Source organism: Aethalodelphis obliquidens, unplaced genomic scaffold (assembly GCF_003676395.1).
Source record: "Aethalodelphis obliquidens isolate GAN/ISIS:26980383/991018 unplaced genomic scaffold, ASM367639v1 scaffold58, whole genome shotgun sequence".
In the NCBI taxonomy this organism is placed as follows: Eukaryota; Metazoa; Chordata; class Mammalia; order Artiodactyla; family Delphinidae; genus Aethalodelphis; species Aethalodelphis obliquidens.
In genome coordinates this window covers 10,220,629-10,236,379 of record NW_020838002.1, presented here as the reverse complement: position 1 = coordinate 10,236,379, position 15,751 = coordinate 10,220,629, and positions in this window count along the sequence as shown.

Here is a 15,751-nt window from a genome sequence, read left to right as displayed (position 1 = left end):
CAATCCGAAGCCGCGAGGCCCAGGAGCCTCCGCCCGCCTGGGGGGCAGGGACTTCCGGGGCGGTCGAGGCAGTCCTCCCGCCCACACGTTCTGGCGCTCGCTGGGCGGGGTCGGAGCCCTTGCCTGGGCCCATTTCTCTTAAAAGAGAAATGAAATCTTAGGGTGCCGAGGTCCTAGTGGTGCGGTTCAGGAGAGAAAGGAGCGGGCAGACGGTGCATTCCTAACGTTAAGGGCATTTTTGATTGGGAGGGAGCTGTGAAAGGAAAGGAGACTCTCAAGGATTTCATGTCACCAGAGAATTCTTTATCCTAGTGGGGCGATCCTTAAGGAAAGCGAATGTTGTGACAAAGTTGAGATCTTCCTTTTCGCGTTACCCCATCCCCCATCCCAGTTGACGCTAGATTTCCTTTCACAAACGCCCAGCCAGCCTGCCCTGGGCGCACCTCCTGCTCTGAGCCTGCTTCGTGTACACAGACTTTGGAAGCTGTTAATGCAAAGGCTTAGCTTGCTGATCTGCAAGAGTTGCTCCCTGCCAGAAATGTGGGAGTTACAAGACTGATAACAGCGTTTCTTACGCTTTTTTTAATTATTATTTTTTTAATTGTGGTAAGGTATAAGAGAATTGGCCATGCCAACCATTTTTAAATATCTCAAGGGCAGAATTATACAGTACTTCCCTTTTTGTGAATGGCTTATTTCACTTAGCATAATGTCCTCAAGTTTTGTCCGTGTTGCAGCACAATATCAGAATTTCCCAGGTTTACCATATGACCCAGCAATTCCACTTGTGAAATTATACCCAAAAGAATTGAAAACTGGGACAGGAACAGATATTTATACATCTGTGTTGATAGAATATGATTCACAGTAAGCAAAAGGTAGAAGCAGTTCGTCCATCGACAGATGAATAAATAAATACAGTATATGCGTACAATGGAATACATTCAGTTCCTTGCTTTTTTTAATTCAGTTTGCTTTCATTAGTCTTCACCCTGAAAGCCACAGCATCAAACTTCTGGATAAGGAAACACAACCATTTATTTGAAAAATAAGCATTTGGATTAGATTAGACTCAGGGTGCTACTTAGGTAATTGAGGGGCAGCAAAAGGATTTTTAGTTCCTAAAGCCAACATATGTCCTAAAGCCAACTATATGTCCTGCTAGAGAGAGAAGGTAATAACTCTTTTCTCTACTCATCTTTCCTGGCAGACTAGATCAGCGGCGTGGCATTAGTCACAGTGCTGCCCTTTCCAGTTCACAGTGAGGTAGTTAATTTTAAGGCCTCAGATTAGTTTCACTACTAAAAGGCCATGAATAAGGGGGTTGGGAATGTACTTCAAAGCCTTTAATTTCCGGGTGATTAGTTCGGCATAGACATAAGTCTCCAGACAAAACAACTCAGTCATCTTCAGCCTGCAGTTAGATTATAGTAATTAATGGGAAGTGAATCTTAAGAAAGGGCTCAGCTGTGGAGAAAGGACCCTCAAGAGTTTAATTGCAAAATGCCTTGGCATTATTACTGTCCTAAATAATCAGTACCTAGAGGCGACCTTGCTGTACAAAGGACAGACCTGGGTGATGATCTACCCTCTTGATTTACAGTAGAATTGGAAGCAAATTGTTTTATCTCTTTGTAGTACTTGCCCCGCTTGAAAGGTGGGATTGGGTTGGAATTAATCTATCTCATGAAATAGTAAATCATTACAAAGTACTCAGGAAAGAATAGAAGATAAACTATATAATGAAAGATTTAAGAGCAGTACTAATACACAGGAACTTTTAAGATTTCCTCCTTGGTTTTAGGCCCAGCTTCCCCTAGAGCCATAAAAAAATTCACCCCATCACAGAGTTTACCATGGATTAAGCACAACTCAAAATTATGGGTTGAGGTAGAAAACTAGGAAATACTATTTCTCCCTTGTCTAAGTTAAATTAAGCATATTATTGAAGGCAGTGAAGCAGATAGTTATGTCTGATGAGAATTTTAAATGTTAAGCTGGGATTAAAACCTGCCTTTCGGTTTGTATTACACGGTATCAGGCAGTCAAATGTTAAACATCCCTCTATAACTTAAAATTGATATAGCACTTAAGTTTGATGATGTAGAAAATCTAAAGCCTACCTGTCATGCTGAAAGGAATTCTATTAATCATTTCGTTTGTTCAGTTTCATCATCTTTCACTTCATCCATTGAAGAGTTGACCAGCCCCCTGACTTTAAGCTTTAGGTCGCACTTGGGCAACCATTGCTTTAACTATGATTACATGTCTGTGAAAGAGTTATCCATACGAAGATGTAAAGCATGGGAGATTGGTATGTAATTTCTACTTCCAGTTGGGCAATCCAAATGACAGTGTTCCTCAGTTTATATTCCCAGAGAATTGACATAGGAATAGGATAGAGTCATTTTAGTACTTACCAAAGAAACTTAAGTCACAGACAGGGAGGTCACTACAACAAAGAAGGGGCAGAACAGCACCTGACTTTTGTATAATTGGATTGCCACAAAGTGAGGCCAACACTGTAGGAAGTATGACTCTACAATAAGAGAACTGATTTTCCAGAATTAGGGACTTGTTACCTTATGGTGACACAATGTGAAGTTGTGGTCACCATATATACATTTTTTGGGGGGCCGTGCTTCATGGCTTGCAGGATCTTAGTTCCCCAGGGCCACGTCAGTGAAAGCACCAAATCCTAACCACTGGACTGCCAGGGAATTCCCTACTTGTATTATATTTTTATTTAAAGCATTTTAAGTTTTTTGGTTTTTTTAAAAATAAATTTATTAATTTATTTTTGGCTGCGTTGGGTCTTCGTTTCTGTGCACGGGCTTCCTCTAGTTGCAGCGAGCGGGGGCCACTCTACGTTGTGGTGTGTGGGCTTCTCATTGCTGTGGCTTCTCTTGTTATGGAGCATGGACTCTAGGCACGCGGGCCTCAACAGTTGTGGCACACGCACTCAGTAGTTGTGGCTCACGAGCTCTAGAGCACAGGCTCAGCAGTTGTGGCACACGGGCTTAGTTGCTCCGCGGCATGTGGGATCTTCCCTGACCAGGGATCGAACCTGTGTCTCCTGCATTGGCAGGGAGATTCCTAACCACTGTGCCACCAGGGAAGTCCCATAAGCTATTTTTTAATGAAAATAATACCACTCATTGTAAAAAAATTTTTCCATCAGTACAAAACTGATGTATCTAAAACAAAAGATCACACTCCCTGCTTCACCCAGTCTCATTCCTTAGGAGTGTGTATCTTTCCACTTTTCTGTGACTATACCCACCATATTTTTCATGAATATAAGATATGCATCTATACTCCCTTTATTTTTAGACATATTTTTCAGTCTACCTACTGATCTGCAGTTTCTTTCTTCACTTAATAGAATATCCCAGACTGCTTTTCATCTCAGCATACAGATCTATCTTATTCTTTTTAACAGAAGCATAGTATGCTGTATTTAATGTGTAATTGACCAATTACCTATTGATGAACACTAGATTGTTTCAAGTGTTTCAGTATGACAAATACTGTTGCAATAAACATCCTAGTATATATATATCCTTCTTTACATATGTGAGTCTATCTGTAGATGGAATTTCCAGAAGTGGAATAGCAGAGTCTGGGAGTATGCACCTTTTAAGTTTTAATAGATGTTGCCAAGTTGCCTGCCTAAAAAGTTGGATCAATTTACATTCTAATCTAAAAAGCTAAAATAAAAATAAAATTTACATTCTAATCAAGAGTATCTGAGAAAGCCAGTTTCCCCTCACCCTTGCTAACATTAATATCAAGTTAAGCTGATTTTTGTTATTATCGTTTACCTATTACAAATCCTATGAACAAAGAATTGAACCCCTGCTTTTCTAGACATGAAATTCATTTTCATTTTAAACCTGGACAAAATATTTGAAGAATGACTAAAGAGATGTCATTCTCTAATCAGCAATTAGAGATGTTTCTCTTTCCTATTTATCATTCTTAAAAAGGTGCCTAGGGGCTTCCCTGGTGGCACAGTGGTTAAGAATCCACCTGCCAACGCAGGAGACATATGTTCGAGCCCTGGGCCGGGAAGATCTCACATGCTGCGGAGCAACTAAGCCGGTGTGCCACAACTACTGAAGCCTGTGAGCCTAGAGCCCGTGCTCCGCAACAAGAGAAGCCACCACAATGAGAAGCCCGCGCACCGCAACAAAGAGTAGCCCCTGCTCTCAGCAACTAGAGAAAAACCTGCGTGCAGCAGTGAAGACCCAATGCAGCCAAAAATTAAATAAATGAATAAATAAATAATTTTTTTAAAAAAAGGTGCCTAAAATTGGCAAGATTTCAACAGGGCCCATCCCCTAAGAGCTTCCAACTCACAAGATACCTAAGCTAAAACTAAGAATGGGAAAGAAGTACAATATTCAGAGTGAGGGCCTTTAACTTAGACCTACTTTAGAAGTTTTCTTCTGTCTTAACCACAGTCCATGCTTGGCAAACATTTTACACTACCCACTGAACCTGTGAGTAGATGTTTTGCCTTTATAATGCTCCTCTGTTGCCCTCCTCCACCCCACCTGCAATTAACTTGTATTTGTGTCTTTTTTAAATTAATAGTTTACAAATGTTAGGCAATGGATCTTAAGGACAGGACCATCAGTGGCTGCTTTTTCTTGTCAGCTACTGAAAAATCAATCAGCTTCCTTTTAGTCCTCCTCTGATCTCCTAATTCCTTCCAATATGGCAATTTCATTGTACTCTTAGGCCAGTCTTTTCCAGCAAAATTGGAACTACAAGTTTGAGAATAAGTCCATTAATTGAATTCCACACAGCAATTAAAACATAGAATAATACAGAATCCAGCTCTGAACAGTTAGGATATAACTTACTTCAGCTTCTAGGTTCTAAATAGCTTTGTCAAGTCATCCAAAGTCCAGTTTATCAGTCTAATATGCTTTCTTAGATATCTGAGAAATGCCAAATGTACCTTTGACTTTGATTTCTTCATCTAGTAGATGAGCAATTTAAACTCAGCCTTTTCTCAGGTCTTAAATTCTATGATCTTACTGTCTCTTGAAATGTATATTCTCTTGCCAGCTCAGATCTGGTCTTTCGGGGGGTTGTTTGTTCGGTTTTTTAATTTATTTATTTATTTGTTTTTGGCTGTGCTGGGGCTTCGTTGCTGCGTGTAGGCTCTCTCTAGTTGCGGCTACTCTTCGTTGCGGTGCACGGGCTTCTCATTGCAGTGGCTTCTCTTGTTGCGGAGCACAGGCTCTAGGCACGCGGGCTTCAGTAGTTGTGGCTCACAGTCTCAGTAGTTGTGGTGCACGGGCTTAGTTGCTCTGCTGCATGTGGGATCTTCCCGGACCAGGGCTCGAACCTGTGCGCCACCAGGGAAATCCTCAAATCTGTTTTTATTTTTAGTTCAGGCTGAGTTTTTTTTTCTCACATGGCTAATTAATGCAATGTTTCTATTCTGTTTCCCACCTTTTACTGAACTCCCAGTCTGCTGTTTGTCTAACTGTCCTCCATCTCTTGAGGCTTCCTTTTGATCAATAACTATTATTTTGATGGAGGAGTCTATGCATGTGTGGTGGCAGGGGGTAAGTGGGAAATCTCTGTGCCTTCTGCTTAATTCTGCTGTGAACCTAAAACTGCTCAAAAAAATAAAGTCTGATACTCAAAAATTCTGATACAGAGATACGCCTGCCTACATATCAGTTTTTAATAGTAATTGCGCTATACTTTGAAAACTCAGGGGTTTACAGTGGAAGTGAGGATGGAGTAAATCATTGGAGTCTTAAAAGGAGTTAGGAGGTGAAGCTAGCTATACAGTATGTGTAAGTTGTGATTGTAGGTTTAGGTGAAACGCTTGTTTCATGTTACTGATCCAAAAACTAACATCGTTTAAAGTCCCAGTATTGGGCTTCCCTGGTGGCGCAGTGGTTAAGAATCGAGCCACACTACTGAAGGCTGTGCACCCAGAGCCCGTGCTCCACAACAAGACAAGCCACGGTGATGAGAAGCCCGCGCACTGCCTCGAAGAGTAGCCCCCTCTCGCCGCAACTAGAGAAAGCCCACGCGCAGCAACGAAGACCCAATGCAGACAAAAATAAATAAATTAATTAATTTTTAAAAAAAATCCCAGTATTTTCTTCTAAAAAGATTGGAAAGCTATACAATAGCATTTGGTCAAAAGTTTTCTGGCAGTTATGTTCAATTACTGGCCCCCCAGGGGTTGGGGATTAGAATCAAATCTGGATTTCTTTGAAAGAGGAAGGAAATTCTCATAATAAAACAGGAAGTTGACAAGTTCCTCACTCCTTCCTATTTAACATCTTCCCACTGCCCCTACATTTGGTGTGAATGTTGCAAATAGTTCATTTTAACATTAAGCATTTTTCTGTGTGCAAAGGACTGTGCTGAATCAAAGATGAACTTTTTAAATCCTGTGGGAAGAACTATGATCAGGATAAACACAGTATGTTATGGGAACCGAAAGTAGGGAGAGGTGTTAGTCCAAACTGAAGAAGTAGGGAGGGAGGGAAGTCTTGGGCGATGGGAGTCTTGAAGGATGAATAAGAAATCAGCCATTCATTCACTCTTTTTTTTTTTTAACTTTTTGGCACAGCATGTGAGATCTTAGTTCCCCAACCAGGGATTGAACCTGGGCCACAGCAGTGAAAACACCAAGTCCTAACCACTGGACGACTAGGGAACTCCCTATTTTTAAACGATTTCTTAATTGCTCTGTTGAAAATGGGCAGGTGAGAGGAGAGATAAAAACAGGGTAAACACAGGGAGACCAGTTAAGAGGCAATTACAGATATCCAAGCAGCGAGGTTGAGGGGTGAGAGGCTGAGTCCAAGATAATAATTTGAAGGAACAGCCAACAGGACTTATTGACAGATTGGATTGCGATGTCTGAGAGAATATTCAAGAGTGACTCCCAGGTTGGTGGCCCAGGTAACTAGAAGGATAGAATTGCAATTCACCGAGATGAGAAAGGCAATTGGAAGAGCGGTTTGTGGGGCAAGATCAGGAGCTCAGCTTTGGACCTGTTATGTTTGAGATGCCTGTTAGACCCCCAGGTGAATAGAGTTAAATACTTGTCTGACGTTAGAAAGAGTCCAGGCTGGAGACATAAATTGAAGAGTCATTAGAGATTGATGGCATTTAAAGTCACGAGACTGGGTAAGATCTCCAAGGACATGTTCCACTCCCAAAGGGCTTCCAACATTAGAAGTTCAGAGATGGGGAACAAGCAAGAAGACTTAGTGAGAAGGTGAAGTCAGGGAGGTAGGAAAGCAAATAAGGGGAGGGGGCGTGCCAAGAAAGAAGAAGAGTGTGCATAAAGGCACAGAGATATAAAGTAGAACTCCAAAGAAGGTCTGCTTCATCAGAAATGCCTTTTGTACCAGGGCTTCCCTGGTGGTGCAGTGGTTGAGAATCCACCTGCCAATGCAAAGGACACGGGTTCTATCCCTGGGTCGGGAAGATCCCACACGCCGCAAAGCAACTAAGCCCCTGCAACACAACTACTGAGCCCGTGTGCTGCAACTACTGAAGCCTGCACGCCTAGAGCCTGTGATTCACTGTAAGAGAAGCCACCGCAATGAGAAGTCCCCGCACCACAACGAAGAGTAGCCCAGCTCACGGCAACTAGAGAAAGCCTGCACGCAGCAATGAAGACCCAACACAGGCAAAAATAAATTTAAAAAAAAAAGAAATGCCTTTTGTACCAACAAAATCAAAGCTAGCTGCTAAAACAACTGAAAAATCAAAATCCATTATTAACTAGCAAGGCAACAGTGCTCACTTTTACCACTCGGTAAGAATTATAAGCATTTGAGGAATGCTTTCAGGTAGATTTTTTTAGAACTTTGTTTTTGTGAGATTTCTATTTTGCTGTGATGTCTTTGAGCTTGTCAATGGGCAATACTGGACAGGAGGTTCTCGGGACAAGAGGCACCATTGAAATTTGATCTAAAAGAATGAATTAGGCTAAAGTATAATAATTAATGGTTGAGGGAATTCCCCTGTGGTCCAGTGGTTAGAACTCTGCGCTTTCACTGCTGAGGGTTCAATCCCTGGTCGGGGAACTAAGACCCTGCGAGCAGCGTAGCCAAAAAAAAAAAATTAATGGTTGAAAGTAGATCTCTACAAATGCATGAACTTTAGCCTGGATGTCACTCAGAAGAGATTGTTGAGGCCCATACTTTTGTGTACATTAGTAAATAATACTGACATCTCAATTAATTCATACAAAAATCTAAGAGAGTAGCCAATAAATACAAAGATTGTTCCCAGAAAATCCATAGGGAAATGGTTCAAATTTCCTCCACTCAGTCAAACTATCGTTTAATTAGTAGCTCAGACCACGTCCTGGACTCGTGGGCAACCTTCTGAAAAAAAGGGTGTTGAATTAACCTAAATCTTCTAGTTTCTGTGGCTATGGAACAAAAACAAAGATGGGCAGAGTTAAATTCTAGTTAATAGGCCCCTGTGTGCACTTATTTAACGGCACCCAACTTAGCATTATACAAACACTAGTGTAAGGATTTTCTCTATCCTCAATACTCCATCCCTCATTGATCTTCAACTTTTTCACTCTTCTGAAGTGCTAGAGCACTCATTGTAATTACATTCTAGTACGTATGTCTTTGCTTGCATGAGTCAGTATGCCTATGCTACTGTATGTGATTCTGGTTATTACTGCTGCACAAGAAATTACCCCCCAAAACTTAGTGGCTTAAAACAATGACAACATTGATTTTGCTCATGAAGCTGCAATTTGGGCAAGGTTCAGTGGGGATAACTAACCTCTGGTCCATTTAGTGTCAGCTGCAACAGCTTGAAAGCTAGGAAGTAGGAATCCTCTGAGGGTTTGATCACTCACGTGCCTGGCAGTTGATCCTGGTTTTGGCTGAGACCGTAGCTGGAACTGTCAAGTGGAATGATTACACGTATAATGTGTTTCTTCTTTCCTCACAATGTTGTGGCTAGCTTCCAAAGATGAGCAGGGCGGGGGAGGATTAGCCTAAGCTATATCGCCTTTTATGACGTAGCCTTATGTATAATGCAGTGTCACTTCTGCAGCATTCTAATCATTGAAACAGTCACAGAGTTCTGCCCAGGTTCAAAGGGAGGGGAAATAGTCTCCAGAAACAGTGCTGTGCCACAGTCTGCCCTCTGGTCACAAGAATTTACATTCTTCCCATATGCAATATACCTTCACCCTTTTCTCCAAAATTCCTGTCATGACATCAGGATCAGACATGGAGTCTGGGATCTCATCATCTAGATCAGGTCCGGTTGTGAGTGAGGCTCCTCGGTTGTGTTTTGAATACAGTATCTTTTGACTTGATCACCTGTTCTTTGTAAATATACACTGAGGTTATTCAGGGAAAAGGGACCATGATGTATGGAACAATCTTTTTTTTTTTTTTTTTTTTTTTGCGGTACGTGGGCCTCTTGCTGTTGTGGCCTCTCCCGTTGCGGAGCACAGGCTCCGGACGCACAGGCTCAGCGGCCATGGCTCACGGGCCCAGCCGCTCCCGCGGCACGTGGGATCTTCCTGGACTGGGGCACGAACCCGTGTCCCCTGCATCAGCAGGCTGACTCTCAACCACTGCGCCACCAGGGAAGCTCGGAACTTACTTTTAAATGGTTCAGGAAAAGACTATTTTTATACACACACAATTTCTGGAAACAATTTCCCCACTCCTTGAGCCTGAGCAGAAATTCGTGATTGCTTCAATGAATAGAACGTAGCAGAAATGGCACTGTGTTACATCTGAGGATAGAATATATATATACATATATATATATATGTATTGTAGGCACATATATATGTAGTGTGTGTAAATATATGTACATATGTATTTATATATATAAATATATAAAGAGAATGGGAGAGAGGGAGAATGCAAATGATAAAGCAAATTCAGTAAAATATTAACAATACATGAATCTGAGTAAAGGGCATACAAGTATTATTTGTACTATTCTTATTTTTGCAACTTTCCTGTAAGCTTGAAATTAATTCCAAATAAAAAAGTGAAACAGTCAAAATTCAAAAAAAATGAAATAGGCTCTGAGCATTAATATTTTGATATATTTCATTCAAGGGGCAAGTCCTGACTTGACCTTTCTATTAACTTTTGGACATTAAGACCCTTTAATTCTCCCTTTTCCCAGATGTCTTCAAGAAGACACCATCACCTCCCATACTTCAGCCTACATTCCTCCACATCCCATTTCCTCAAAGAGCTAGTCTTAGAAAGATTCCTGTCTGAGAGGGGATATTTGGCCTCGCTGAGACTCAGCTTTTCCATGGTCTTTGCATTACCTACACACTAAAGGCATCTGTAAGAGTGGCTCGGCTTTTGGAGAAATTACAGAGAGTTGCACATCAGCCTCCTTGTAACAAAAAGAGACTGGAATTAACTCTCTTGAAGAACCATCACTGTGCTCCCAGACACAAACTCTAAAAATAGTGGCTGCCCAGAAACAACTTTCTCATGTTTCTAGTTTGAAAAGGACACTTTTCAAACTAGAGAAGGCGAGTCTTTTTAGTCAGTGTCACAATCCCCAAACAAGCAAAGAATAATCACTAGTAAAAGCCCCAGTTTAGGAACTGTTAGTACCTCTACAAGCACATGCTGGCCATTTAATAAATTTATTCATGGCCATCATATATACAATTTTATTCATTCAAAACTGATTATTCTGAAGTCCTTGCATCAACACCAGATGTGTTATCACCTAAAAATTAGTATTAGCTATACCGAAGATGTATAAAGAGTTCATTTGCGAGATATGTAATCAAGGATCATCCTCTTAAACAATTTAATAATAATTGCTAGCACTTATTGAGCTCTTCTTATATGTGTCAGACACTGGATTAAGGTCTTTTATATATACTGTTAAATCATTTAATCTTTTTTTTTTTTTTGGTTGCGTTGAGTCTTTGTTGCTACACGCGGGCTTTCTCTAGTTGCAGCGAGCAGGGGCTACTCTTTATTGTGGTATGCTAGTGCATGGGCTTCTAATTGCGGTGGCTTCTCTTGTTATGGAGCATGGGCTCTAGGGCACGTAGGCTCTAGAGCACAGGCTCATTAGTTGTGGCGCATGGATTTAGTTGCTCCGCAGCATGTGGGATCTTCCTGGACCAGGGATCGAACCTGTGTCCCCTGCATTGGCAGGCAGATTCTTATCCACTGAACCACCAGAGAAGTCCCAAATCATTAATCTTCACAACAGCCCTATGAGGTATATATTATCATTATCTCCATTTTACAGATGAAGAAAATTGAAGTTTAACAGGTTTAAATAATTTGCCCAGAGTCATACAACTAGTTAATGGAACTAGGATTTGAACCCAGGCAATCTAGATCCAGAATCATGCTCATACTTACACTATGGATTACAAAATAAAATAAAGTATGAACTTAAGCATGTTGCTACTTTGTGAGTTATTTTTCCTTTATGAGAACATTGATGAGTTTTGCCCACACATATGCTGAACATTCATTCTTTGATAAATTAGCATTGTTTCTCATGATGAGTATGCTTAGATAACTTCTTTGCCATTAGACTCATAGATCAAGGAGTTAGTAAATTCTTAGGATAGAGTAAATCAGTCTGGCCGTTCTTTTGGATCCTAGAATGACCTCGCTTAAATGTAATTATGTTCATTTAGTAATTCATTTATTCAACAAACATTTGTCAAATAACCATATGGGGTAAGAAATTGGGGTGAGATACCACCTGGACAGATTTGTTAGCTGCCCATAAAAGGCTTCCCAGGTTGACACTAATCTTAGTGCAGTCACCTCACTTGAGGAACTTTTAGGTTTACAAACTCCATTTTATCAGACTGATCATTTCTCACAGACTGGATTATGCTAATAAAATGACCATGAAACAGAGGACCTTTGTTTCTGACCATGATGCAGTTAAAGGGACCTAACCCTCTGCCATAACAACTAGGAAACTAAACAAAATATATAAAACAATTCTTTTTAGACATTGGACAATAGGGAGTCCAGAACTGACATCGTTGAGAGAAGAAAAACAAATGAGCTGAGTTCTACAATTGCCCTGGCTTTATGCCTAGAAGCACATTCTGGATCATAAATTCACAACACGGCAGAACACAGCAGTCTCACTGAGTTGAGAAGACAGAGATTGGAGTTCAGGGTCTCTGTGGCAGCTGGAAGTTGCTAGACAAAATAGCAAAATGGAAGAAGTTATATAATAAGAGCTCCAAAAATCTGCTGAGGGCCTTGAGTCTTTGCTGGATACTAATGTGGCCATATGTAGAGTTAAATTCCAGGAGAGTGAGCATGGAATAATCAAAGAGCTCATACAGGGCTAAGAAACATTCTGACCTGTCTGAGTAGAAAGACCTCACTGACTACCCAAGACGTTCAAGAGAGACCTCAGAAGTGTCAAACATTACCAGTTGGTCTAAACTACTTCTAGAGTAAATTATACTCTAGACCAGCTTTAACAAAACTTTAAAACAAGCCTCGAAAACATCATATTAATCTGAAAGTAACCTAAATGTCTGGTAAAACAAAGGCCTATGGTGTTTAAGGGAAGACTACAAAATTCAGGCACTCGACAATGTTAATATCCTAGTATCTGATAAAAAATTACCATATATGCCAAGAAGCAGGAAAAAGAATAGCCTAACCAGGAGAAAAACCAATCAACAGAAACAGACCCAGAAATGACAGAGATGATGGAATGAGCAGACAAGAATGATAAAACAGCTATTATAACTACACTGGGGTATTTAAAGGAAAACACAAACATAATGAGGAAAGAAATGGAAGATATAAGAACCAAATAAAACTTCTAAAGGTGAAAAATATAATACCTGAAACGAAAAGTTCAACATGGCAGCTAGCTTCCCCCAAAGCAAGTGTTCGGAGAGAAAAAACAGAGGCTGCAAGGAAGAAGGCACATGCCTTTTATGACCTAGTACATTCCTTTTCTACTGCAGTAATAATTTAACACAAACTTGGTGTCTGAAAACAACACAAAATTTATTCTCTTACAGTTCTGTAGGCTAGAAGTCTGACGTGACTGTCATCTTGAGGAGACTCGAAAAGCCTTATGGAGAGGTCCAGCTAATGAGGAACTGAGGCCTCCCACCAACAACCAGCACTAAGCTGCCAGGCACACAAGCAAGTCACCTTGGAAGTGGATGCTCCAGCCCCTGTCAAGTCTTCAGATGACGCAGCCCTGGCTGACATCTTGACTGCAACTTCCTGAGAAACATTGTCAGACTCACCAAACTAAGCCACTGCTAGATTCTTGACCCACAGAAATTGTGTCAGATAATAAGTATTGATTGTCTTAAGCCATTAAAATTTAAAACAATGTATTTTCCAGCAGCAGCAGATAACTCATGCAAGAACCTCTTCAACAAATAGTACTGGAACAACTGGGTAGCCATTTAGAAAACAAACAAACAAACAAAACTCCCTCCAAACTGATATATTCATACAATAGAATACAACTCAGCAATAAAAAGGAACAGACTATACATCCATGTGACAACATGGAAGAATCTCAAAAACATTCTGCTGAGCAAAAGAAATCAGGTGTGAAAAGTACATCCTGTATGATTTATTCATATGAAACTGTAGAAGAGACAATTGATGATGATGGAAAGCAGACCAATAGTTGCCTGGGCCTGGGGGTGAGGGCAGAAGGAGGAGGGAGGAGTGAAGGTTGGATGGGAAAGGAGAAGGGAAATTTTGGTGTGATGGGAATGTTCTATATCTTGATTGTAGCTCTATAGGTTATAAGGGTGTATTTGATAATACGGAACTCTGTGCTTGAAATGGGTTCACTTTACCTCAGTAAAGTTGAATTTTAAACTGAAAACAAAATCCCATGAAACAAATATACATACCTAAATGGTTAGTGCCTTTTATATAGGAGAAATTTCTTCCAGGATATATGATAATATTAGTCTCTATTAAGAATTTACCAGGGACTTCCCTGGTGGTGCAGTGGTTAAGAATCCGCCTGCCAATGCAGGGGACACAGGATCAATCCCTGGTCCGGGAAGATCCCACATGCCACGTAGCAACTAAGCCCACGTGCCACAGCTACCAAACCCTGGGTGCCTAGAGCCTGTGCTCCGCAACAAGAGAAGCCACCACAATGAGAAGCCCGCGCACCGCAACGAAGAGTAGTCCCCGCTCGCTGCAACTAGGGAAAGCCCACGCACAGCAACAGAAGACCCAACACAGCCAAAAAAATTAATTAAATTAAAAAAAAAGACAAAAAAAGAATTTCCCAGGACTTCCCTGTCTGTTCAGTGGTTAAGATTCCGTGCTCTCGCTCCCGATGGCCTGGGTTCAATCCCTGGTCAGGGAACTAAGATCCCACGAGCCACGTGGCACAGCAAAAATAAATAAATAAACAAAGAATTTCCCCTTTCCAGCATCAAGGAACCTGGGAAACTAAATTAATAATCTGAAAATTTTTTTGGTCAGCAGGTCCTTTTGTTATAGCTCTCATGATACCTGATGTCATTCTTGTCACTCTAATTACAAATTTCTGGGAGTACTTGACTGACATCTTTCTCTTCCAGTAGACAATAAAGCTCCCCAAGGGCAGAGACTGGGCTTGTTTCACTCACTTCTATATCCCCAGAGTCTAGCATAGTGGTTGGCACAGTGTAAATATACGTATCTGGTAAATGAATTCTCTACATCATTCAATGTACGCAAGCTAGTCCTATAAATACAAAATCCTTCACAGATAAGAAATTGAGTCTCACTACTGTATAACACAGGGAACTCTGTAATGACCTATGTGGGCAAAGAATCTAAAAAAAAGTGGATCTATGTGTATGTATAACTGATTCACTTTGCTGTGCAACAGAAACTAACACAACATTGTAAATCAACTATACTCCAATAAAAAAAAAGAAAGAAAGAAATTGAGTCCCTTCTGTCCAACAGGTGGAGAAACTATGGCCTCAGATACCTCACTCGGCCATGCCCTTTGTGAGCGTTCTCTCTCCCTTCCCCTTCTCTTCCCATTTCCCATCCCTAGCCCATCTCTCTTCTTTAACTGGCTCACTTCTCTACCTGTAGATGACATCAGAGATGCTGCCCTTGGTTTGGGTGGCTATCCTCCTTGACATTCTCATCTCTTCACTCTAATCTGTCTTCTCCACTCCAGTCAAGCTAATGTGATCCCTTTCCTGCACACAATTCTTCCTTTTTTACCATCTCCGTGACTTTGCCTATGCTATTCCTTCCACAGAGAAATCCTAATCCCTTCTTGCCAATCCATCAGATTTGGCCTATAAATTATTTATTTTAGGAAATCATTCTTACCTAACATTTCTCAATCTCTATGCTCTGCTTCTCACCAGCCCTTTGGATTCAACCTGAAACATGGGGACTTTGCACTTATGGAGACGTTACCCACTTGTATCATCATGATGGATTTGTATGAAGTTATGTGCTTTCCACTAACTATGAACTCCTTCCATATGGTACCTGCTTGCTTCTTTCCCTTGTATCTGTTGTATCTTGTAGTTGTAGTTGTAGCTGATCAACTACAAGTTGATCCCTTGTAGTTGTATCTCATGCAACTACTCAGGACAGAATTCTGCGCAGAGTTGCACTCAATCTCAATATATTACAGTTGTACAAGTGAAACATCAATGGGTAATTCATCCCAAATGCAGGCCTGGAAAGGAAGCCAGGTTTGATCCTACTGAAACAGC